Here is a 25971-nt window from a genome sequence, read left to right on the forward strand (position 1 = left end):
TTAGTTTATGTGCTATAATTCTTTGTTGTGTTGCCTAGAGTAATTCCCAAAGAGGATGTTTGTTCTTCTTCCTTGTAAATTCTTTAGTGCAGGCTTTTGTTATGACATCCTTGCCCTCCTTCATTTCTCTTTTCCTCTTTTTTTTTTTTTGGGGTAACGCATGGTAGTATTATAAACTTCAGTCAGTAAAAATCTGACTTATGTTAGTTACACGTTGTGAGATACAATCATCTTTAAAATGAGGAGGAATAGCTTTTTAGTTAACCTTGTTGTGTTGATTTTCTTTCTAATGTACACAAAGAAACTTTTGCAGTACCTAATTAAACAAGCCCTGGTACTGTTCTTGCATGGAAGGTGTCCTTTTTTGGATACCCTTGAGAAGACCAACTTTGTTTTAGTCAGATCACATCTGGGTAAGATAACTAATAGGAACAAAATAAAAATCCAGTGATTTCATGAGGCACAAAGCCCAAGCGTAAGCAGGCAGTACTGTGCAGGTTTTCCGTACGAGGTCTTGCGAAAGCGATACATCTGCATAAAACTCCTGAAGTCAACAGGACTTTGTATGGGCGTTAGCTGAGGCATGTTCCATCTGTTTATAAAACTGCAGCCTAAAACATCTGATAAAAATCAACTGTATTTCTTTTCTGAAACCATTGCACGGCCATATGCAGAGTTTTTTGACATAAATCTACAGAGCCATAATGGAAATGGCTGAATTGGAGGTTGGGGGAAGAATACAGGCGTCTCCCCTTCTGCCTGTGCCCTGTGGCCACGTGGTGGGATTACAGCCTTTTGATTCCTGGCCTGCTGCTGAGACTCCCATGTGCTCCTGTTGCGCTGCTGGGCACCACCTCTGGCCCTTGGTACTCCTCCTGGGCCAAGGTGCTCCCAGCTCCTGTGCCTGGAGGATTCACGTTTCTGCTGAGATAACATGGCAACTGAGCCGTGAACATTGTTTTTTCCCCTAACAGTCATCTGAATTCACTAGTAAACCAAAATGTCTACTATATTGTGGATCTTTTGGTGTGTTAAAAATTATATATTTTTTTCCTGTACAAAATAAATTAATTAGCTTTATGTTTCTTTGCATTTATGGAGTAGATCACATGGTGTGATCACAGTCCCATGTGGCTAAACCACCTCTCCCCTGCCTATGACCATATTATTTAATTTTCTTAGTGTGGCTGCCTCTGTCTTCAGTCACCGTTTGTCCCTTTATCTGCCTCTCCTTTCTCCCCTCCCACCTTCTTCCATCCTCTCCCCTCCCACCCTCCTACAAATCCATTTTGTTTTGTAGGTCGCAACTCTGCCAAAGGGAGCAAATTCCCACCGTGGTGCCTTTCCACAATCTGCATTATACACCAGAACTTGCTTTTGTTCTCCTTTTAATTTTTTCTTTCCCTGACTAATTTGACCAAATTTAATCAATTGTAAATGAAGCAAGGGAGGAGAACAGTACGTGTCTATTCGATGTTGTTGTCCTGAGGCTGAGCCAGACCCTGTTGTGAAGAAGTGGCGGTCCTTCAGAGAACCACTGTGGCATACAGGAATCTGTAACATATTTCAGGACAGCCTGCTTTCTCTCTCTCTTCTCTCCCCCCACCTCTGTAAACATATGAAAGAAACATGAGAGAGCATTAAACCACAGAAGACAAATCATGGTCAGAATAAATATACTGTTTGCTAGCAAACTTAAAAATACGCTTGTGGATTCTAATAGCTGTAGGCAAGAGCTGGATATTTATTGCAACCAAGGCTTACTGTGGTTTATTATGTTTATAAAACAGTTTAATACTACTTTTCTTTTAAAATGAGTTTTTAATTTAGAATAATTTTTTAGGATTTGTTTCCAGAGTACAGATGGCTGATCGCTGCGGGGGTGCGGGGTGAGAGGGAGAAATGTGCTTGTGGGTGTGTTTTAAAAGCGCTCCCAGATGGAGTGTATTGAATGAAATTTAAACCATTGCCCTGTGAACTACAAGTGTGATAAATATAATCAGTCAATCCACAAGTCCGTGGCGGCGGGGGGAGCAGATTGACGGGCACGTGGTACGGAGGGAAGGGTCGAGCCGTGCGGCCGCCAGCGTCCATGGTGGTGGCCTTCTCTCGCGGAGGGCAGGCAGGTCTCCTGCTGGTGCCTCAGCATCCCGTCTTGTCTGTAAGCCCTCCCAGTCCCTCGAGTCTTCAAAGTGCCGCATGTGCCTAGATGGGCTGAAAAATGGAAGAATTCATGCCAAAAAGAAGGCCTGGCTGCTGGAAACACTGAGCTCTTGGAGCTTTTCATTTACTCAGTCTTAATTACTTTCTAAGTGTAAGAGTTTATAGATATCACCGTTCTCTTCCAGAATTTAGTGTGGTTCAGTATTTTAAAATCCACAGATTTCCTTAGAAGGATTTGTTTGTACAGCTCCTTTCCGTGTTTAAGACATGTAGGCCACACTGAATAAACTGTGCACAGATTTTTTGGACAAAACAGCTGAACAGGTGAAGAAAATGGAGTGAATTTTAATTGCTCCTAACTTCTGAGATCTTCCAGGCTGTGGGAAACAATACTTCAGCTAAAAATGATTTGTAGGCCTTGAGCTATAGTGTGGGAAAGTATGCGCCTGTGTCCTGACTTACAAATGAACAATGCGGTGTTCCCCCCGTTCAGCTACTGAAGGCAGTGTGGGAGGGACACTTGGTTTCTCTTCTTTCATTACCAACTCGTGGCAGCTCAGCCTCCTTGGCTCCCTTATACCAACTTACATCAAAAAATAGTCATCTCTGCCCTGGCCAGGATAAATGTCTGGCCAGCTAATTTCACAAAAGGATGTGCTTCGAGCAGGGCTTATTAGAAAAGTGACAGTTTGTTCCTGGCCAATATACGTTTAAAGCCATGTCCACGCTTGCAGAATTTGGCATCTTTTCCTCCTGCGTTGTCCTTTCACCACGCAATCATCATGCCTAATATCTGTATATGAAAACGCCCACTTAGAGGCTTCCAGACTTCCACGCTGCCATTTGGATTAGATATGCTTCTAGCCAGACTTGCTAGCGCTCCCTTGCACTGTGTCAGTGTGGACAGAAATTGCTGGCATGGTTGCTACCATCGTGCAGCCGCTCGTGCCCGTGCAGCTGGGAGGCAGTGCCGGGAGTAGCCCCAGCTGGCCGGAGGCCTCATGCCGGCACCGGTGGTGCTCTGGAGGGCTGGCACCCAGTGCCAGGAGAGCTCAGCCATTCCGATCATTTGGGAGATATTCAGGAGGCCGCCAGAGATACGAGCCTCACTGGGGCCAAGTGCTCTCAAGAGAAGGCACAGGACATGTATGTTCTGGGGCGGCAAGGATGCCCAGCAGTCCTGCTGTTCCTCTCTGTAGAAATGTGCTTTCTCTGAGGAGATGGGTCAAATCTTGGAAGATCACAGCAGATAAGGGTTGGGGTTAACAGGAAGATGCCTCTGGGAATACAGATGGGTAGGGTAAGGAGAAGTTTGTAGTCCCACCAAAGTGGCATAGGCTGAGCTGAGGTGCGAGGTGATTCCGGAATGCCGCAATTCATTTGAAAGGGTTCGTCCAAGAAGGGTACAGCAGCGAGAAGGGAACAGCCAGAACAACCAGGTTAAAACGGGAATTGGCAAATGAGAGGGCTTCTGCTTTGAGTGCATTTATCATAATACAACGCAGACCAGAACCTAGAAGGTCACTGTCCGTGTTGTCATTCGCATTTGTGAGAGATTGAGTATGGTGTGAGGACGAGGGTGCTTGTGTGACAGAGAGCATCATCACAGTTGGCATCCTTGTTGGTAATATCATTAATAAGGCTAATTGCATTGTAGGGCTTCAGTTCCCTATGCCAAATGCTATTTTTCAATAGCTCTATGAAGTGCTGTTGTGTACTAACACTGGTGTATCTGATGCCTGGTGCAGCTACATCAGGCAAGTGAAGTAGGTACTTTGTAATTATTGCGAGTTCGCTTTGTGGAGAAGGATGTAGTTCCAGGTGAGCATAATCCTTACAATATTAATGGATTTAAACCCACAAAGACCTATAAGTAAACTTCATAAAAGACTTCTTCTGTGAACATAAAGTGAGCTAAAGATAGTAGCCGTAATTAGTAGAAGCAATTCTTAAAAACATAATAAGGAATATTAGGTTATACATAAATCAGAAGTAGAATTTAGCATAAGTGTCTTTAAAAAATGAAACTGTCTGGTAAGACATGCACTGCAAAGACAACGAAGCCGGCTATAACTTTTCAGTTTCAGCATGCCTTTGGTTTATTTTAGGCTTTAGACAGCTTATACACAGAAGCTCAGGATTATTATTAGCATTATTGGTAATTTCTGTTGCAACATTCTTGAGTGGAGCTGGGTTTTGGTGACTTAAGAAAGCAATCATATATGCTGTTCTGATTTTTTTTCCCTCATTTAAAAGAGTTGTTCAGTGCATTTAAGTTTACCTCCTCCTTCCTCCCCCACTCCCCCCCCCCCCAAAAAAAATAAAATAAAATTATGCTAACCAGTGGTGAAAATTGATGCTGTGAGGTTTGTAGTTCCACAGACAATCGGTCTGAAGCCCTGGATGGCTGCAGAATTTATCCATAAAACAAGATCTAGAGATCTAGAGGATTAGCTTTAAACTCTAAACCTGATTTTAATTTGCTTTATGAGTATTAGTTTTTCCCATGTGTAAAATGGCGATATCTATTTTGTGAGGGAAGCTTTGATCAAGCAAACACCTGTGTGAGCCACACAGCCGTTTCCCCACTCTGCATCAAACCATTCGCCATGCTCGGGAGACAAAAGGTGCAGCTCCACATCTCTCCAGCGTCAAATGCAAACAGCAGGAGCTCTCATCTGCAAACAGGTAGAGAGTTCTTAGAAAAGTGAAGTTACCATATGGAGAACAAAAAGTCCATGTGTTTTCCTAGGAACAGATGACTCAGTCTGTGCCTGCACACCTTGGGTCGGCCTTTTCTTTTCTTTTTCACTTATCTTGCTTCTTTGGATGCAAAACCTGGTCCCTTGCACTTCCTGCTGTCTCATGCAGCCTTCCTGAATCTGCTGTAATATGCTTTTTTCTCCTTTACCAAGGTCTCTTGATTTGTCTTCATTTTCTTTTAAACCCTGGAACACTTGTAATGCAATTGTAGAGCTAAATAAACACTGTATTACGTTTTGGGATATTACTTTCAGGAAAAATGGTCCAGTGCACAAATTGATAGTGGAGTATATTGCACTTAAGAAAGACAGACTGTGCATTTACTGCTTGCTAGAGAGAAGATGAGAAGGCTGCAGGAGTTTTCAGTTATTTTCCTTTTCTTTCTTTTTTTTTTTTTTTTTAGTTTGTCCTCTGTTTTCAGAATGTGTGCGATATGCCAAATACCAACATCCATGAAGATGCAATTTTTCAAAAAAATCCATCATTTTCAAACCTGTTTCCTGCAGGAAATACCTGAGTAGCCTAAAGCACTCATCTTTTCTTCCTTTTTAAGGTTACCAGTATGCTTTTTTAAAAAACAGGTTTCTTGTGATCTCAGTACCCAACGAAAATGAATAGTAGGGCTTTTCACTGGCAGCTTTTTATCTTGGCAATAAAGTGGTGTTAGTGACAATAGGGAGAAGACGATGACCACTTTCCTTTCTACTGCTGTTGTTTCTCTTTTCCTAACTTTTTTTTTTTCTCTTTTACCTGGCCACCTGTCTGTCTTTTGATTATAAGGTCCTTAGAAGCAGAGGCTGTTCTTCCTTGAATGTCTGGAAACGAGACATCATCTTGCGAGTGCTACCACAAAGAAACAACAGACAAAAAAAATACATATAAAGGAACAATTTACATACTGTGTCATGCGAGTCCACTATACTCTACTTCCAAGTCAAGTGTGACTTCGAAGAAGATGTGAAGAGAGGGGGCAGGTGATGAGAAGGATTTAAAGACACGCAGCCATGCAGGTACCAGTTCCCTGGGTGGAGTTGTACCTGGGAAGATAATAGATTCAGGATTTCTAGTTCTTCAAGCATAAATCTGTACTGCTTGATCAAGGACTGGTTGTAGTATTTGAAGTAGGAGCAGACTCATAAATCTCCATTTTCTGTTCACGTTAGGGATCCAAACTTACCTAGAGTAACACTTTGGTACTCACATAAACAAGATTGTAAAACATGAAGTCATTGCTGAAAGTGCACCCTCCAGAGAAAATTCAGTTGTGGGTAAAACCTAAAGAATATTTCTTATCCATACCATGTGGTATTCTACCAAGCTGGCAGTCTCTTCCCTCTTCTTGCAAGCGATTTCTGATTGTTACCGGGCATGTATACACTTGGTTCTTTTGTGTTGCCCCTAAAAGAACCAAGAGTGCTTCCAGCCTTTCAGTTTAGTCTTCCGAAAGTTGTTCTTCCTGCATAGTCCCAAACTGTGATCCCGGGATTGCAAGAAGAGAAATCCATGTTACAATCTCATGAGGTTGTCCGTGGATTTTTAAGGAAGAGCTTTCCAGTGTCCCATGCGGTCTTGTGAGCACATGCCTTCACTGGAAGTTAATGAGACCTTTGTCTCCAGGTTACATTTTACTTCCTTAAGAGTTTCACAATTTATATCTCTCCCAACAAGTTCTTGGAAAGGAAGCACCACAAATTCTCAAATTGCAACAAAGAGAGCTGGAAAAACTGAGGTGGTCAAAAGGAGTCAGAAATTCATTTTGCACGCACCAATGGAAGAGGGAATTGTCTCTGTCTGCATCTCTGGAAGCCCAGTGGCCCAAGCATTGCTGTGCTGCCCCAGGTTAGATAAACCACCACTTCATGGTAGTTTCAAATCCTCCATCCTGTTTTCTTGATGATCATTATCATAAAAAATACAGCCTGGCTATTTGCCAGCGGTCTTCTTTCCTCACCATCTTCCCTGCTAGTGGCTCTGGTATTCAGTGATTTCTGTCTTTTTGCTCATGATAGGTAAAAGCACATCTGCCAAGTAAGTACCCGGATGCCCAACTCAAGTAGTTATGTTGTTTGAGCTGCAGTGGTCCAGGGATATAATGAGGCAAGGGTCGCAAGGAGAGACACTATCTTGTGCTAGAATAATTGAAAGCTGGTTTTTGTTACGGCTCTTTTCACTTGCACTTCTGCCTCATACAAAGGGTTGCCAATGAAGGCCAGGCACTGCAGCTGAAGAATTGCTGCCTTTCACCTCTGCCAGGCTTACCTTGAATAAAGAATAGACCTTGAAGCTCCAGAGCCCCATATAAATCAGGGGGGCTTTATTGAAGCTAAATGCATGTGAATGTTCATAATGTGATGTTCTTAACAAAGCCTGTTTCTTTTGAGTAGCTTCCATTATAACTTACAATGGGTAAGAGAAAACCACTTAAGCAGAAATGCATGTTTTTATCATTAGCTTCTGTAGCTAAGCATAGTTTACCAGAAGAAGTAGATTTACTTGTGCATCTATTTCTTTCTTCCTCTCATTTTCTGTCAGAACTCACTACGTTCACCCGTACTGTGGCTTTATTATATCTCTGCCAAAATTAAAATCTTACAGATGACAACTGATTTTCTGGCGGTTGTGATGACAGATCTCTGATGTTTAGAGGTTTGCATTCCTGCCCTCCCTCTGAGTTCCCCTTCCCCTAAGGGGCATCCACGCCAAAGAACAAACTCTTTGCCTACGGCACTCATCATTGAACCTTAAGATCAACCAGTTAATATTCAAAACATTTTCTATTTAAATTAGAAACTTACTTCTTCTTAATCTCCCTGTTCCCCACATAAATCTCAGGCTCAAGGTCTTATGCCCAAACCTAAACCCAAAGGGTAAATGATCTTTGCTGTAAGAAACTAAGCAGATGCAGGAATTTACTTAGTAGAGAAATTTTTGTAATAGATCTCTCCAATAATAAAAACTGAGAGCCTCAAAACACTTTTGCGCTTTTTGAAGTCTTAGAAGAAGGTATCAATAGACATCTTCTGCAGTAAGGATTTAGCCTGAATTTATTGAAGAAATCCATCTATTAGGCCCAAGTCTATGGACTTTTGGGGCCAGCTGGTCCCCTGTATTATTTATGTCTCTTTGGAAATCTCAGATATATTCTCAGATTTAAGAAACAGAATTTTATTTTGGCAACTGTCCCATGTTTATGCTGCTCATATGCCGTGTGTTTATATACTATATAACTCGGTAGAAATACCGTCCTCTGAATTGCTAGGTTAATGAAGCACCATGTCACTGAATAAAGGTGTTTCCTTCATGGATACGTTTGAGAAAAACAGCAAGCACAGTTTAATGATAGCTCTCTGTATTTCACTTAAAAGGCTTTACAAAGGGTTTGCTGATTACTTATTGAGCACCATTAGGCAAATTGGGAGGGAGAACTGAAAATTTCAGCAAGTTTAAAGTTGTTTTTTTTTTACTGTAGTGTTCAGAGAAAAATTGCCTTTGTTTTTCTTTTCATCCCTCTTTCGAAGCCTTCCTCTCATCCCTGCTCTTCTTTACCGGCCCTACACCGAGTGACAGCAAAGGAGGGTGTAAGATCAAGAGACTACAAGGGAGTTCAAAAAAATAAAGTTAGCGGGGGGATTTTCACAAGAAGGAAAGGGAAATTTTGAGAACCAAAATATCAGGGCACGTTAGCAGTTAATTAACTCTGCCTGCTTGTTTAGTAGCTCTCAAAAATGCAAATGTGTAGGTAGCCCTTACTCCAATACCAAATTCTGTCACCGTGCGGGTGTACCAAACAGCTGGAAATTCCTGGTATGTGTGTCTAAAGTTGTCAGTCTTCAGGTCTTGCTTTATCTTCCAGGTGCAAGAGAAAAGCCAGAGAGCTGAGCTGTTGGGTCAGCCAGCGAAGGCGTCCAGGTACACACGTGTACCAAAGACCCGCTGCCCCTTTTCATCAGCGAGCTCTGGAGGCTCGTACTGCACCCGCTGAAAGCCTTTTTCTAAGGCAGCCTCAGTGGCACGGAGCTCAGCTTGCCTCCTCCTCCGGGCAGGTCAGGAGGGAAGAGCGATTTCGGGGCAGCACGCAGGGCCAGGGATTGCCTATGGGTGGTTAATCTGCTGTACTGCAGATGCGGGAGTTTAAATCTTGTATATGCCAGGCTGTAAGGGAGGTGCAGACTCAGAGGGAGCAGAGCAGATTAAAGTTAAAACCTGCTCATAAGGCCCACTACAGGACTGGCTCTGCTTCAGGGGGCTGGGGAGCTGGGGAAAGCAGAATGGAGACAAAGCAACATGTATTTTGCTTTCTTTTCATTACTGCTTTTGTGGGTGTTATTATCCTTGACCACTGCCTCCAATGAAAAAGTTGTGTTTGTTTTTGTCAGGAATTTCTCTCTGCCTTTTTTCTGGGGAAAGGCGGTACTTATCTCCATCCCTCTAACCCCTTCCCCCTCTGCCTGTATTTCACACTCTGGGACAATCTGAAGGCGCTTCTTTCGCTACCCCTCGTCAGCTGGTTAGAAGTGTCGTCAGGAAATATAACCGAAAGCTGTTCTTCACCACAAGGACAAAGCCTCTGCGCAGCTCGGTTTTGCTCCTCGACGCCCAGCGCAGTCAAGTCCCAGGCTTTTCATTCCCCAATCTGGCTGAGCGCTTTGTCACGGGGAGGTTCCCTAAGCTGCTCAGGCAATTAACATTGTTCCTTTGCAGGGTTTCCATTAGGTCTTTCAGCACTTGAAAGGGCTGTAGTTCACTGCTGGAATGTCTGCATAAGGTTTTAATTTTGGATTCATAATGGGAAATACGTCTGGAGAGCTTTGCCCTGAAAAGGGTTAATGTGACAGACCCAGACTTCTGATAGAGTAAAGCAGGAAAAACTATTTCCATCATGGTAAATAAAAGTGCATTAAAAAGACATTTAGTCATGGGAATAAAAGCTAAAGAAACACATGCTACGTTGGGATGGTTTATATTAGTGTCATTAACTCCTATGTTTTGGAATAACTCCCAGATGAAGGATTATGCTGAAAGTAGGAATTAATGGCACTAATGTAAGCCATTCCGTGTAGTGTGCGTTTATACCTTTGATTTCAGAGGCATGCAGGGAGCAGTCAGTAACACAGCGAAGCTGTGTATTGTACTGACCATGATTAAAAGTTGGTATGAACTAGTCTTGCTTTGGGCCAAGGGAGCTTTAGCCTGTAGACTTCAGACAGCTGGAAGGAGGCTGGAAAATCCTTAGGTAACCTTGTGTAACCTACCATTAAGGTCCCGAGCTTCTCAGAAACCGGTCACCCTAATGCAGAGAAGAATTCAGCGTAGCGTGCCTACAGATGAACAGGCGTGGGGTAGCCTGGAGACCTTAACAATGACTCGAAAGGCCTTTCCCAAATGCTTGTGATGTCTGTGACTTAAAACGAGCGAGGTCTTTTGCAGTTTCCTGAAAGTCTGTCGGAGCAGAGGAACGTGAATGTCTGTGGCAGAGCGCGGCTGGGCTCCTTGGCTGTTGCAGAGGGAGCAGCAGCACTTGGCTCCTCTCGCTGACAGATCTGCTCCCTTGGGGAGGTTTGGATCAGTAAATTTCCAGAGTGAGTTTTGAATTCGAAGCTGTTTTGTTCTCTAGACCGTGAATTCCACCACAGAAATCACATATAAAGAAATCTAGTTGTGAGTAGATGCTTATTTTGGTCAACTTTTTTTTTTTTTTAATTGTTTCTCTCTCTGTGCTAAGTATTTTTGCATTATTTAGGATGGGATGTATAAAAGTGTGTGAACAGGTTAGAAGCAAAACTACCAAGAAGCCTCCATCCTGTAAAGATCCCATCTATTATAGTTGCATTGCAGTAGTACTCATCGTGTATGCCATCAGTAACATTTTCTAAAACATGGTCCCTGGAGCAGAAGCAAGTAGCCTCACATACTGATGGTCCTGTCTTGGCCCCCGCGCAGATGGGAATCCCGAGCATCCCGGGGTGCTTCTGACGAGGAGCGAGAGCCGGGCCGAGCCACACTTCACATCCCGCAGAAGCTTACCTGCTTCTGGTTCTCCTGCTTGGCTGGAGGAGGCAAGTGGAAGGGGCTGCTTGGTGCTATCGGTGAAATTTCAGTGGGGGTGTTTGGAAAGTTGGGACTGCCAACCGTTCCTGCCATTACGGACTTCTATTAGTTGCTTAAAATTTATGATAACATTACTATTGGGAGGAAAAAAAGGTCTTGAGGGTTGTTCTTATTTATTTATTTCAAATACGGTTGTAACTGGTGCCTCGGCTGTTTTGGGTGTGAAGAAAAACATCGATATTTTATTTTATTTTTTAATCTAGGCTTGGTGTCTTAGTGCTTTTTGGTAGAATTGTGAAAAGTTTAATGTAGCAGAAGACATACTCATGGCTTTGTTTTTCTTTTAAAAGTTGAGGTTTTGATTAAATAAAGGTACACATAAAAGCACGGCCTTAATTTATAGCAACATGATAACTTTAATAGCAAATCCAAGACATTTTGTTTTAAATGACTGATATTTCTGAGTGCATATCCAGTTTTGGATAAATCCAGTTTGGGTTCTTTCCCTTAAGCTTTCTGAAAGCCTGAGGTATACACACCAGTCAGCGCTCTGTAGGAATCTCATTTGATTTTGGCATTATCACCTAATGCCTAAAGAGGTGAAGTGAAGCTCCGTGTTTACAGGTCACTTGGCCTGCACCTCGTGAGCCTGTGAAATCTGTACTGTAAAGATTGCAGCTTTGGTGGTGAGGTTAAAGAAGAGTTGCCTTCTAATACTGGTTCCTTCTTTCCCTCTGCATTTTTCATGTCCATTTGAGTAAAAGGGGACGTTAAAGAATCCTCTTTCAACATTAGCACTGTATGGATTTTATTTTCTTGATCTGTCTTCTTATAATAAGCGTACCAGTATGTGAAACTGTGAAATTATGTGGCTTGATTAACTTCAGTTGGTTTAACTAAACTTTGAAATGGAAACTAACTTTGCTGAAAGCAGAAAGCTTCTTAGTTTCCGGACTAATCCTGGAATTACACACTGGATTTGCTTCATGGAAATAAGTGTGCTTAAAAAATTACCTCCGCTAAGTAGGTTTGCATTGTTTGAAGAGACACAGGGACAATAACTGCCTTTAACCCTTTCTGTCTGCCAATATCCTTTGTCCTGGGGGACCGGGGATGTTAAGGTCAGTGTGTCTCGTGCACGCACCACCCACACAATCGCCTTTTAGATCGCTCTCACTCAGAACCAGCCATTTGGTGCCAGTTGGTTAAAAAAAATTATGATTGCCGATTAGCTTTGCTGGTAACAGCGTTCGGGGTGTATTGGTGTGAGGTTCCTGCGGGTTTCCCTGCCGAGCTAAATGACATAGCCCGTGCTGCACTAACAAGTGGGGAGGTTGTGTTTGAGGCATTCCCATTTTGCTGATGCATAAGGTCACGCTCAGAAGCACAGGACTTGCAGTGCTCGTGCCACGGTCTGTGTGCGTATAGGTGGTGGGTACAGTCAGAACTTCCATTGGCTGACTGAATTACAGATGCGTGCATTTGGGATGAACGTGTCTCCCAAATGAAAGCCCATGCTGAAATGTGCCACGGTAAGGTATCTTGGGGAAACATCTTTCAGAATAAAGCAGGACCTGTGCCGTAGGTCACAGTGAATTGTTGCAGCAGCTGCTGCGCTGCCACATCCTTTGCTGCCTGTCCCCGTGTAGCCTTCTGCAGATTCACAGGGTGCTGGTGTCACACCTGCTATCCCCCGCTGCAGAAAGGGCAGAAAAGCCTTTTTCTTTGTGAAAGGACAGGACCTGTTTGGGCAGGAAGCTCCTCCTTAACACAGAAACTAAAACCCAGATGATGGACCTGAAGGGAATAAAAGTCTTACAGAGAAAGTGTCTTTGGCTCAGGAGATAGACCTGGCTTTGGTTTAGGCTTGTTCTGTCCACAGAGATGTCATTTTTTCTCTGCACCATTACCCCATTTGTGAAGCACCTGTAATCCTTCTGCTTTTCCTTACCAGGAGTTTGTGCTGTTTAATTCCTTAATGCTTGTGATAGCCTCGGACAGTGCAATGAGTCTGTGTAGATTCAAAAAACAAATGACAAATATGATTATTTCTCTTCTGTTTGCATATCTACAAAGCTTTGTTCTTTTGTGCACTGTATTTAGTGGAGAATTTGCGATGAATTATGTTGCAGCTGCTTTTCTAGTGGCTTCAGAAAGGTCAGTAATCCCTGTAAGTTGATTTTTTTTAACTATATATCTGTTTTGCTGTGACTTTGAGATAAAACCAGTTTGCTGAAATTACTAAACGCTGAAAAATGCTTAGTTCTAAGTTCAGCTTCACTTTTCCCCATAAACATATCATTCTTTCTGAGAAAATTTGGAGATGAATAGTTTAATTTTGGATAATCTTATTTTATAGCCTCCTTCAGTCTTAGTACGTCCTCCTTCTCAGATGTCTGTTGTCCTAGAGAAAATGTCTTCACATTTTTTGTTGCATCAAACCCTTCAATGGTAAAGAGCATCCTTTCCGAGTTTCTCAGTGTCAATAATTCTCCCCCGCCTGAACATTAAGCACTTGAAGGAGGGATGGAAAATATATACATAATTTTAGAGTGCTATATGTACATGCTGACATTTACCACTGTACCCTCAAAAAGCGAACAGAGATTTGAGTATCAAATGCCTCTGCCTGTACAGCTTTTGCTAAGCATCCTTAGCTTGAGGAATGAAAGATTCTGAACATCTTCAATATTTATGCTTCACAAGGCAGTTATCCTCAGTTATCCTTTTAGCAAGTCCCATTTCTCCGTGTTCTGTCATGGGCTCATTTATACTAGGCTGATTTAGTGCTAACTGGGGAGATTAGATTGCCCTGCTTGATGCTGTCAGCTAAAACTGAGTCAGTGTCTGTATACTGTGGCCCAGTTGCTCAAAGAACCTTACCCTTTTCCTGTATTGCTCATTCTATTAGATACAAAAGCCTTTCTCACCCAGCTTTTGTGCTGGGGTCAATTAGCTCCTGAAATAGCTCATATAACACAAATAATAATGGCAGCGCTAATCCTTTGGGCAAGCTCTATACAATGGCCACTTCTGGCCTGGAGGACAAAGAGGGCTGTTTATCTTCACTGCACACAGTCTCCGGGACTTTGCCCAGTCATTTGCAGAAGAATTTATTATCACAGAGGTCATAGGTGGTTTGCATTGGAGAAGCTTTTTCTACCTTGCCGCCATATGGGACGTCCTTGTCGTATTCCTATAGGATCGAGCAGTGCTTCAGGTGAATTAGATCACAAATATATGTGGTCAAATAATGCTATCTTAGGTAAACACGGGCTTGAAAGACGTTTGAAGTGAAGACTAACACAACACATTTAATGGTCCTTCTTGTGTATGCAGAGAGAATTACAGCAGGAGTGATGCATTCTGTAAGCTGCCCTCCAGCCCAGCGCTCCCACAATAACAGTCACACTGAAGTGTTTCAACAAAGGAAAATCAGCCTTGAGACGGAGGTAGAGTCTGGCTGTGTAGTTATTGTGTCTGAGCTCCTACACTCAAAGTAACTTTGACTTTTTTTCCCTTATAAATGATATCTCAAAAGAAGGAAATTAAACCATTAGTTGATAAACTAATAATAAGGATTTCCTGTAAGTCCACAGGAAGAAAAAAAAAAAAAGTCACTCCTAGGCTATGTCCTGTAAATTAAAACTCTCTTTGTATTGCATTTTTACATTTGAACATTTAAATCCTTTAGAATGGGTTGCTAATGGAAATGCTGACCAGTTTTACACTACAGTTAGCCTTCCTGGACTTAAATGATATGTCCTTGATAAAGCATGGAAAGGATGAGAAAGCAGCTTGCCAAACAAGAATCAAGAGGAGTTTCCTTTGTCTTAAATGTTCCTGCTGGCCTTTTAGCACTGTAATTGGTGTGCAGAAGTGAATGTCATACTCAGATAATCCATAGTGCTTTTCCCTTTGCAAGAAGTTTTGAGCTGTGGTTCTGCTACAGGTATTACTAGGATGCCCCTAGGATGGGAGAGGAATGATTTATAGACACAATATGTGAAAACAACACTTCCTGCCACGCAGTTTTCCAGGCTCGCACAGCCATTATTTTCACCTATTGTTTATTTGCTTTTCCTTGCAGTTGCTTTTTCCAAAACCACACGCCTTCCCATTACACACTGAGGCATAATCTAGCATTCCTGTGATAGCTTGTATTTCTTTTGCTCTTTGTTTTTTTTTTTTTTTTTTGGCTCTGTCCTCCATCTCATACCCCAGGAAGCTGTGTGCTTTCCAGGCAGTTGTTTCTGGTGGCTTTGGGAGGCAGTAGCTCTTGAATTCCCGAGCTTGAAGTGATTTCTGTAGGACTGGATCATCCAAGCCACCATGGCTTCAAGCCGAGCCTGCAGCCCGGTGTGTGCTAGGAACTTCTGTAGCTAAAGGCAACAGCACGTCAGTGGGGCCACAAGGAGAGAAGCATGATGGCTTTTAAAGAGTTCCTTTCCGGTGTTAGTCGGTGTTATGCCAATTATAGATCATCCTTGCTGGGAAATTGGATAGGTTATGTGTTGCTTTTCTGTCTCAGCTGTTTCTCTTATCTTCCCAGAGTGCCATATGAATTGGTTCCGATGACTTTTCTTCCACAGTTTCTCTCCCTGTGCTTTCCACAATCTAGTTTTTCCAGCTTTTTCCTGTTCTTGCTGGAAAGAGAATAAAAATAACAGTAACTTCTCATGCTCATATAAACATTGGAGATGAAAAGGGATGAGAACAGAACATGGCAAGCAAGTTGTACACACAGCGGAGCAAGCTTTATACCAATTGCTTCAGTTTAGTTGCTTCTCAGTAATAAGATCTGCTAAACTTTCAAGGCTTAGCATCAAGGGAACGATCTTTTGAAAGAATAACAAGAAGGTATGTTTTAAAACATCTCCTTCAGCCTTGGATAAATCTAAGAGTAGATGACATGTAAGTCTCTTGAGGCACAACTTTCTGAAGCGAGTTGGATGAGCCTCCCCAGTTACTTTTCATTGAAGAAGAGTGTATAGTGCATGTTCAGAGTATATTAATGACTACATCATCAGTAATAAATTAGATTGTTAAGAGCTGCATGTGATGCTGTCGGATCATTGTAGCCATACTGCTTTCATTTTCTATTTTTAAATGAATCTGGAGTCATATCTTGAGAGAGTCAAATGCCTTCCTCTGAGGCCAGAGGGAAAAAAAGTTGGATGGCTGACTAGTAGAGAATAAGTAATAAACCTCAGGAGGGAAGAAATATATCATCACTTTTATATATTTTATTATATATATTATATACTATATGTATATAATTTTAATTTTTTTTATATCCACATCTAAACTCAAGTACGATGAGGAACCTATTCCCAAACAACACAGAGAATGTGCAGCATACAGTTAGGCAGAGAGACTCATAATGTGCAATGTAAAATGGGCTTTTTAATAACAACAGGAGCGGGAGGGTGGTTGTGCAGCACAACGTGGCATTTTCTTCTGTAAAGTGCTGCTAAAATTCTTACAGCTGACCTGGTCCCTGGGCAGATCTTGGTCAGGCACTGGTGCTTGCCAGAAAGTGTTGGGTTTGTTGGTTTGTTCTCAACCTGACCACTTCGCTCCAACCACTTGGTCATTCTGTCCCTGTGACTCCTGTGGACCATCTCCAGGCCAGTTTTGTATTTGTGTGCTGGTTTACATCCTCGTACAACTCCAGCTCTATAGCCTTTCCTCAGTATTGATATGGGAACAGCCAAGCTTTCATCTAATCATTTAGAAAATCAGCTGTATTTAATGACTAAAAAGATTACTTCAGTCTGAAATATATCCTTCCCACATGCTGTTCTCCGTTGCTTGTCCAGCTGGCTTAGTTGGCCAGTAGTCAAATGTGTTGGGGAACCAAATCCTACTTTAGAATATTGACCTTTTCTTTATTAGACATCTCATTTCATCCCAAGAGTTAGAGCAGTTTTCCGGTATGAAGTGCGCTCCCTCATCTGTTTTTGCATATTCCAAAAGATGTTGTCACAGAGCTCCTGTCTCCATGTATTAACCTTTGCTGTGAAAAGATCCCAGCTTCTCTTGGACAGATGATTTATTTGGTAGCCTTTAAAGGATTCTTACATTATCATATATATATACTTTTTCCCCCTGTTTCAAGCCGTTCTTTCCAGATCACATGCACACAAAAGAAAAAAAACAATAATAAAAAGAAAAAAAAAACAACCTGCTGATAAATTATTTTGCTCTTGGTGACTTACCTAGGGAACCATAATCACGCAAGTGTATTGGGTTCCTTTTTTTGAATTTAGAAAAGTTTTGTAATTATTATAAATAACTAGCAAGATAAATTCTTGTTTGAAGTAGAATTGGGTGTTTGGTTTGCTCTTTCTATTGAAAGAAGATGAAGATGTGCAAAAAGCAGATCTCGAGCATTGTAGTCTATTTTTATCTTGGCTTAGATCACTGAGAGTAGTGTGTAAACAGTGCGCCAATTATTTCCAAACAGCACATCGTCGTCGTACCACCTGTTTAAACACAGTTCTACAGCTGACAGTCATCCCCTAGAAGAGACTCTTTTCCAGGACACAGTTGATGTTCAAAGTTTAAAGTGTGAAATTGTGCACCCGTTGGGTTTTGTGTCCAGTTGTGCCTCTGGCTCTCCTTTGTGTCTTAGTTTATTCACCAATAAATTGGTGTGTATTGCTTGCCTGTCTCGTGGGAATGCAGCAAAACTCATTGTTTGCAAAGCTGTATGGTTAAAGAGATTATTCCCGATAAAAACTAGTCCTAAACATCTGAAAAAACTGGAAAATGTTCAGATCCCAGATGGACGTTAGTGGCTTGTGTCCATAACAGTTATTGACAGTGAGAATTGGGACAGGATTTTGATAAGGTCTGAAACATGCTTTTCTCCTCATCTGTGTTAAATTTGGGTACTGAACTGTGAATCACTGTTTTTTTTGAAGCCTTTCTAAGCTCTTACTTAGCATACAGCTGTATGAACAAGTTATTTAATGGTCGTCTAGTAGGTGGATTTAGAAAATAGGGGCTTCTCTGTGGTTGTTTGCTGTGTGCATACTTCTACAACCATAAATACAAGATAGCTTACTCTGCTTCCATCCAGAGGCAACATGTGATCGTGGCATGGGTAAGAGTGGGCAATTGTAACAGAGCAGCCCATTCCCTCAGAATCTACACACTCATTTCCAGTGTGTTGCACTTAGAAAGGAGATTTTTCTTTTCACGCTGTAGGTAACTGTCTGGTGAGCATTTCTGATTGCTTCAGCAGTCTCCATGAACTTCAATCCCATCAGTATTTCCTTCAAATTTGCAGCAGTAGAAAGCAACCCTCCTTTCTTTATACTGTGATGCAGTTTTGTAGAGTTGCTGCCAGTAATTCCGATAACAGTTTACAAAATAGGCACACCAAAAAAAAAAAAAAAGGAGGGAAAAAAAAGAAAAAAGGATGTCACTGAGAGAGCAAGCCTGTCTTCAAAACGATATAAACTGGGAAGCTGATTTTCGGCTGGCAGGTGGCTTGGAGCTGCTGCATTGTCAGCATGCTTTTCTCATATTGCCTTGTTGCTACAGGGCCTGATGCTGGCAGATTACAACTCTGTAGCCAGTCATTTTCGATTTATTTGAACCTGTTTCTCCAGTCTACTGAGCTTTCGCTGGCTAGCATCAATTCAGACACATTGCAATTCCTCAGAACCTCTACCCCATCAGATGGTTCGATCTATGAGAAATTTAGCTAGAGGCGCTTAGACAAAAAAGAAATATTGTGGCTGGGGAAGCATTTAAGTTAGAGGAGGCAGCCAGGGCTGTTTTATTACTTAGGCCTCTGTCACCTGTGATGACCCATGAGAGTGGAGAATATTGATCGCTTGTCACTCACGGCATTCAGTAGATTGCATTGACAAAGCTTGTCAGGCCTCTAATAGCAGGGTTAGTGGCCTTGGCTGCAACCCAGGGGAAAACTCTACAGTGCCTATTACTTGGCGGCCTTTAACTCTTACAGAATTGGGAGTGAACGCTGACAAAAGTGAGGGAATCATTTTGTAGTTACAAATGCCCTTTCCTGCTCTGTGCTTTGTTTTGGGTTTAATTTCCTTTACTTTTAGACCTCTTGTCCTCATCAGCCCTGCTGCTTTTGCTAAGGCGGATAAATTTGTCTGGGGTGTTTGCCTGCTCCTCTGGCATCTTCAGCCCCTGCGTGAACACGGGCTGCCTCAGCAAAGCTGCCTGGTCCCTCAGTCCTTCGGATGCTGCATCGTGCAGCGCAGTCTTAGCGAGGGATGGAGAGAGAGACAGCCCAAAGCCAAGCCTGGTACCTGCAGCCGCCAAAAATACAGTTATCAATCACCGCAGCGAGGCCTAGTGAACCACGGCAGATTTGTATTTATCCTCAGATCTCTGTCACTGCCACCAGCTCTTGTTACAGAGATAGAAACATACTGTGCAGGATTTATCTTGCCTTGACTTTATCTTCCCTGTCATCTCGGTGTAGGACTAGGACTTGATTATTTAAAAAAAAATAAAAGTCCTGGGGGAAGAGGGAGGAGAAGGCTAGAAGAGTGCAGCCGAGGTGTCGGACACTGCTTTGGTGCTCAGGAGTGCCCCTGGCCCCTCTGGTATTCCTAGCGTGTTGCAGTTGCACCTTATGTTAGAAAATTGGCAAATCTGGGGCCTCAGAGGACTCGGGACAGGCAGTTTGGTTTCCTGGTGTGAGATCCGTGCCTGACCTCGGTATAAAAACGCTTAAGTCTCCTTGACAGTTTGGGAATGGCACAATGCATTAAATTAATTGCGGATAGCGCGAGACAACAGAGAATTAAGCTTTATTTACTAAATCTCTGAGAAGCGAGGAGTTCATGGAGTGAGTCAGTGTGTGCAAATAATTGCTGAGCATTTGACATGCAGGCACCTTGTCCCCGTCCTGCAGCGTTTTTCCAAGAGGATCGGGGTCACAAGGGATGGTGGTGGCAAGTCCTGGCTGCCAGGTCCCTCTTCCAGTTGCACAAAGCTGAGCTGGCTTTTGCCCTCCGGGGAGATTTCTGGTCACCCACAAGTACAAGGCACATTGTTCTTTGCTCCCTGAAACTTCCAGTGAGACGACTTCAGTTTGTTTTCTTTATATAACTGTTGGTTTTTTTTTTCCCAGTTCACATGTCAATGTCTCTTGTTTGAGGTAACAGGAAAAAAAATGGCTTTTAAAATACCTCTCACAAGTCTTTTCAAGGAAATGTAGTCAATAGTGTGTAAGAACTGTATTGTATATAAACGCTAAAAGAGAAAGCAGCTGGTAGCATTACATATCATTTCCAACTAAGTTACAGTACTGAGAAAGTTCCCAGGTGGAAGTTAGGATCGTAGCTGAACTCTTCCAAAGAGGAGAAAATCAGGGCTGTGGGGTGTTTCTGTGCCTCCTCTCCAGGACTTGAATCAAAATACCACCCCTGGTCATCCAGTAGTTTCCTTGGGTGGTTACAGAGAGGCTGTGAAGGGGTGGTCAGTAATCTGCATCTGCTTGAGGCGTGCTGGTCATGGAGTTGGCAAGAATTGTGAAAAATGTGGTAGTTTGAGCTTGTATGAGCTCTACCGATACTTATTGAATTGTGGTGTACCTTAATGGAAAGCAAGTAAACCCAAGGGTGATATCAAAACGCAGTGTGTATCCCTGAAGCTCCGCTGGGACCAGAACTGCCTTTTCCCCACAAGCCTCAGCTCTCCAACTGCAACAGCCTGACAGCGAGCGGGAGAAGGGAGAATAAGGCCCCGTGCTCATCCTCTGCTCCTGAAGCGCTTGTCCTGCCCCCGGAACACGGAGTTACCCAGCTGCTTGGCATTCCCTCCTCCTCCTCCTCTTCCACCGCAGCAGCACAAGGCTTCTCACCATCTCTGGCACTTCTCAGCACTCCACTTTTCAGGCGCTAACAGCGCTGGTAGTTTGGTTTCAGAGATGGCCTGTTTGGCCTAGTAGAAGTTAATGATGATATTTTTGCATCTGAACAGAAAAATTAGATCTAGGAGGAGAAATAAAGGCTGCAGTAATTAGGCGAGTTTCTGAACATGCCAATCCTGACAGAGCAGAAACATACAAACACGTGCTTAAAAGTGAGCGTGATTACAAAAGTTACCCCTGCGCTGAAACGTCTCCCCATGTCTCTGTTCAGAAACTTGCCGGATGAAGCTGGACACCAGCCTTTAAGGAGCGCCTGCTGTCAAAATGCTTCCCTTCTTGGTACCGCCAGGCATCAGGAGCTTCAGCTCTGCCTCGGGATTCAGACTGAGAGCTTATTTCCTGTGGCTCCTGACCAGTTCTCAAATTCTTTCTCTCTTCTGTGACAACAAAAAGACTTTCAACCTCACTAAAATACATATTGCATATGACATGCTTTCCTCTGTACATGGGCATAGACTAGCTGATGGAGAGAAAAAATTAATTACCTGTGTGACTTTGTCCCAAATTAAAACCTAGGTCTGGAAAACAGATGCCTGGCATATTAATTCACCATATCACATTGAGCCTTGAGTTTGAGTTATCTGCAAAAGGTTTTATAATTCATATAACCTGAAATAATTTACACCTAATTAGATTTTGTCAACTGAATAATTCTGTCTCACGCCGCTTCTGCAGAATAATTTAAGCAACTTCATTTTATCCTCAAAATAGTTGTAAATGTCACATTAATTTTGTTGACATGAGCAACTTATAGGAGAACCACTTGGCAGAATTGTTTGTCAACTGAATGTGTTTTGGGCTTTTCACACCGAGTGCAGCGCAGGCGTGGACGTCTTCTCTTGTGATGTTTCGCTTAGGCCATAAAGCAGTGCTGCTTTTGTGGTAAGGTGCGTAACCTGCTAGGTCAGGGGTCTGCTGACACGTCGTGCCTTGGACAATCCTGGCGTTGCAGTTGCTGTTGACAGTCAGTGTCGATGTTGCTGGCGTGGCTTTCGGTACCTTCAGTTGCTTTTCTTGCCTGAATGTTTGGGTCCTGTTTTGCAGCCTGGCCATCTGGGTAAGCCTTTGGGGTGAGGCATGGGCTTTACCTGTAGGTCTGTAACAAGGGAGTTGTGCGGTCCTGCCCCATGCTCTGCAGGGCATTGAAGGAAGGATGGAAAAACATTGGCACGTTTCTCTATCACCACTGCTTCATACAAAATGTCCTACAGATGCTCTTGAAAGTTGATGTTTGTGCATGTTTCAACATGCTGGTCTTATGGTACTAAGAAGGCATTACAGAAAATTACCATGGGCATAAGAACATAAAACATTCCGTGGTGCCCCCGAGGCCTGGGCTGGGCCACGGGTGGCTTCTGAAGGCAGGGACCTCTCCCATCTCCTAGACCTGGTCCAATTCCTGCCAAAGGGGCTTGCGGGGATGCACTGCCCAGCTGCCCCCACGGAGCCTTTTTTGAGCTTCACCAAGGGACCACCAGCATTAACTCGGCACAGTGATGATGCTTGTCACTTTTCAGCCCAGTATTGTCCTTTCTTCCAGTAGAACTGTGAATGCAAGAGCTCTGTATAATAAACAGCTATTTCTATTGAAAAAAGCTACTTCCAGCTCAGGGCTGAGTTAGCACGGCAGCGTGCCAGTGCTGGCCCTGAGCGTGCGCTAGGGGTGAAGGAGAGCATTCAGTGGGAGCGGGTAATTGGATTTGCTGACATGAGATATTAATTTTATGCTTTTCCTATTAAAAAGTAAAATAAAATTAAAAATTATAAAATTACATGCACTTGGATGAGCTTGTTACACAGAAGATAAGAATTATCTACTGTTCTATTTATTGAATAGTTACTTGTATTAAAATAATCAGAAGCTTGTTGTTTGGTATTGAAGGCCATAGGTTAAGTCCAAGACAGGATTGTTACGTGTGAAATAAATACAGTCTATTTGCGGTATTCAAATGAGGGTAGATAACAAACATGAAAGTAAAAGGCTCTAAGATGGAAGAAAATGTTGTAATAGCTTTTGGAAAGAAATTAAATGTTTCAAAAATTAAAAGAAACCGAGATAAAGCATATCTTATAGTATTTTGTAAAGTGCCATTCAAACTTCCTTTAATATCTGTGATATTTGAAATCTGAACCCTATTCTTTATTTCAAATGCAATAGTTGATCTATATTTACAGCTAAATATAGGGCATGGGCCAGAAAGCTCACGGGGATGCTACATTTATCTGTGCCGTTCATGTTGGACTTTTCCCTTCGTCTTGTGACAGACCAGGTTATTTAACTGATGTTCACAGCTTGCAGAGTGATGTGCCATAGTATGAGGCCAGAAGCATTTACTCATTTTTAAAAAAGAATGGAAATGCTGTAATGAAGGACACAAGGAAATCACAGCTCCGAGGACTGGGCTGCATTCATTCGGGAAGTACCAGTGTGTGTTGGGGGGGCCAAACCCAGGCCTTGCGTTGCCGACTGACTAAACAGCTGGTGTTGTCATCTGAGCCTTGGCTTTGGCTCTGAGTTTTACATGCGAGGTATTATCTGCTCTAACCCTAGCCCTGTGGTGACACCCATCCCTTAGCCTGGCTCCTCAGCCAAGGTTGGTGACACCACTGCAGTCTCCTCCTGGCCACGTGCCGCTGTCCCATGTGTTGTCCCATAGCCCCATCCCTCCCACGGTCCTGGAGGTGGTTGGGTGGGCAGTGGGACATAACAGCCTGCCCTTGCCTCTTCACTTGCACTCGACCACTGTTTGCAGGGTCTGAGGGCGACCCACAAAGCCGGGCGGTGAGGCTGGCTGCCAGCATCCCACCTGGCTCCGTTTTCCATACACTACATCATACCTCTGCACGGTCGTCCTCACGCTTCGAAAACAAATGTAATTCTGAGTGCATGAGAAAATTCGCCTCTTGTGGTCATGCCTGCATAGGAGAAGAGATCTTCAGAAAGCCGCTTCCTTGTCGTGGGGGCTTGTCTGCAGCTCTTCTGAATGCTGTAATCTAACTGGGCCTGCTGAGTGTTAATCGGCTTTGATGGTGAGGATGCACACTACCTAACACTGTGGTAGGTTATTGGTTTCTCAGTATACTTTGTCATATTTCTTTTATTTGGACAGGTGGCAAAGTGACCGCCATGTTAATGGTACTTTTTGGCAATTGTATTTTCAAGCGGATTCTGTTATAATATCATTTTGATCAATTTATACTGTTCTTGGCAACTCAGGAAATAGGAGCAGGAGGTTCCTCTGAGTGACTCTGGGTTAGTGGGGTGCAGATGAACACAGGTTCCCATTTCAGGTGGTGCACTGCCTATAACCTTGACAATCTGAGGATAAGCCTCTGTGCAATCAGCTGTAAGGGTACTGTTGTACCTCAGGTGCCATCTGACGCATTTGACTTATGGTGTTCAGGGCTAAAAAAAAAAAAAAGCCATCAAGGAAAAGGCAGTGCGTTGGAGATAACTTAGACTATTGGATAGTAGCAGGATGAAGGAGAGAATGAGCAAGGCTTGGTTCAGCCCTGGCTTGAGCCAGTGCTCAGGTTTTATCTGCCTTTGTTCAAAGCAAGCAGGTAATGTGCATGCATTTCAGTGTGTATATAAATAAAAAATTTGAAGCAGATTTAAAGAGAGGCACTATTCAAACAAAACTCCTCTATGTTTCACTGCAGTAGTTCTAGGTTCCCCACAGTCACCTGGAGCACTGAAGTTGCGCTGCCTTTGTGCAGGCGCTGCACCCGATTGTGACCACGGCGTTAGCTGGGAAGCCGGCAAGGCGTCAGTACAGCTGCTGATGCAGACACCTGCCTTCCTTGTCTTCCTGGAAGAACAGCAAAATTCCATGTTTCTGGAAAAAAGTGGATTTTCGACAGGAAAAACGAATGCTTTTTTATTAGAGGATGGAGTGATAAAACAAAACAACAAAAACCTTTTGTCGTTCAGTCTGATGTTTTACATTCACCAGCCTTGGAGATTTACCTCCGTTAACTTGCATTTGAAATAAAGCTTCTCTGGTAGAAAGGTTCCATCATTGATTTAAAGTCTCCCAGGTAGTGGAAGACTTACTGGGCTCAGATACAATCTGTTCTAAGGCGTGATTTTTCCTTTCCCTTCTAAAAATTGCATTTTCTTTTCTTTTTGTTTGTTTCTTTTGCATCTCACTTCCAACCACAAGTCCCGTAGAGATGCCTGGGATGTGACTACCAATATCTTGTGTAAATCACGTTGTGAGAATCTAATCCCCTTGGCAGCAGTCCTGACCTGTACTTAGAGCTGTGCAGATACGATGCTTCGGTGCCATCCCATGAATTGTGGTTGCACAGATACAGACAGACCACATTCAGAGCCATCAGGCCTCTGTCATTTCCAGAAGAGCAGAGGAGTAGGGAACATCAGGGCACTTACATTTTGTTGTTGGTAGGTCTGCTCAGGATCCCCAAAGTGGCCACCAAATCAGCCACGCTTCAGTGCGCTGAACCAGTGGAATTGTATTAACATTGCTGGTAAAAAAGAGAAAGAGGCAAACTGTGACACTTTACCCTTTTTTATGAGAGAAGTTGGTCCTGGCAGATTAAGAGGAATCTATGTTGTGCCTCAGGTTTCTCATGTTAAGCACATTTTAGCCATAAAGCTAATTATCGTAAGGATTTTCAAATGACTCCCTACTAGTTCTCGTTTGGGTACCAAAGGAGTCCGCGTTCTGTTTTGGAGCGGATAAAATCCTCCTCCTGGAAGCATTTGTTTATCATATTACAGCTTCACATGAGCTGAGCTCTAGCCTGACCCGATGTTAAGTGTCTGTGGTAGATTTCATTACATCCATATACTGGAAGTCCTGCCAATATACTGGCAGCAAAATCCTAGTGGAAAATAAATGGCAATAAAAAAGAGAAATGATAGCCTCTGTGAGTGGTGAGGAGCAGAGCTTTATTGAGACCGGACAACCCTAGAGATGTCACTTGGCATACAGACACGAGCTTAAGAGAGTGCGAGTGAAAGCTGATATTGGAATAACGACTCTGTGGCACAGGCAAGGGAATAATTTAATTAATTGCACCGAAATTTCTTTGATGAATAG

The 25971-nt window shown here is 43.0% G+C and overlaps 1 protein-coding gene across 5 annotated transcripts in view; it reads left to right on the forward strand.

Annotated features, from left to right (window-relative positions):
• Positions 1–25971, forward strand: part of AUTS2 (activator of transcription and developmental regulator AUTS2) — a 761884-nt gene that overhangs the window by 287758 nt on the left and 448155 nt on the right. The window lies entirely within an intron of this gene.

Source organism: Anser brachyrhynchus, assembly GCF_964034855.1.
Source record: "Anser brachyrhynchus genome assembly, chromosome: 20".
Taxonomy (NCBI): Eukaryota; Metazoa; Chordata; class Aves; order Anseriformes; family Anatidae; genus Anser; species Anser brachyrhynchus.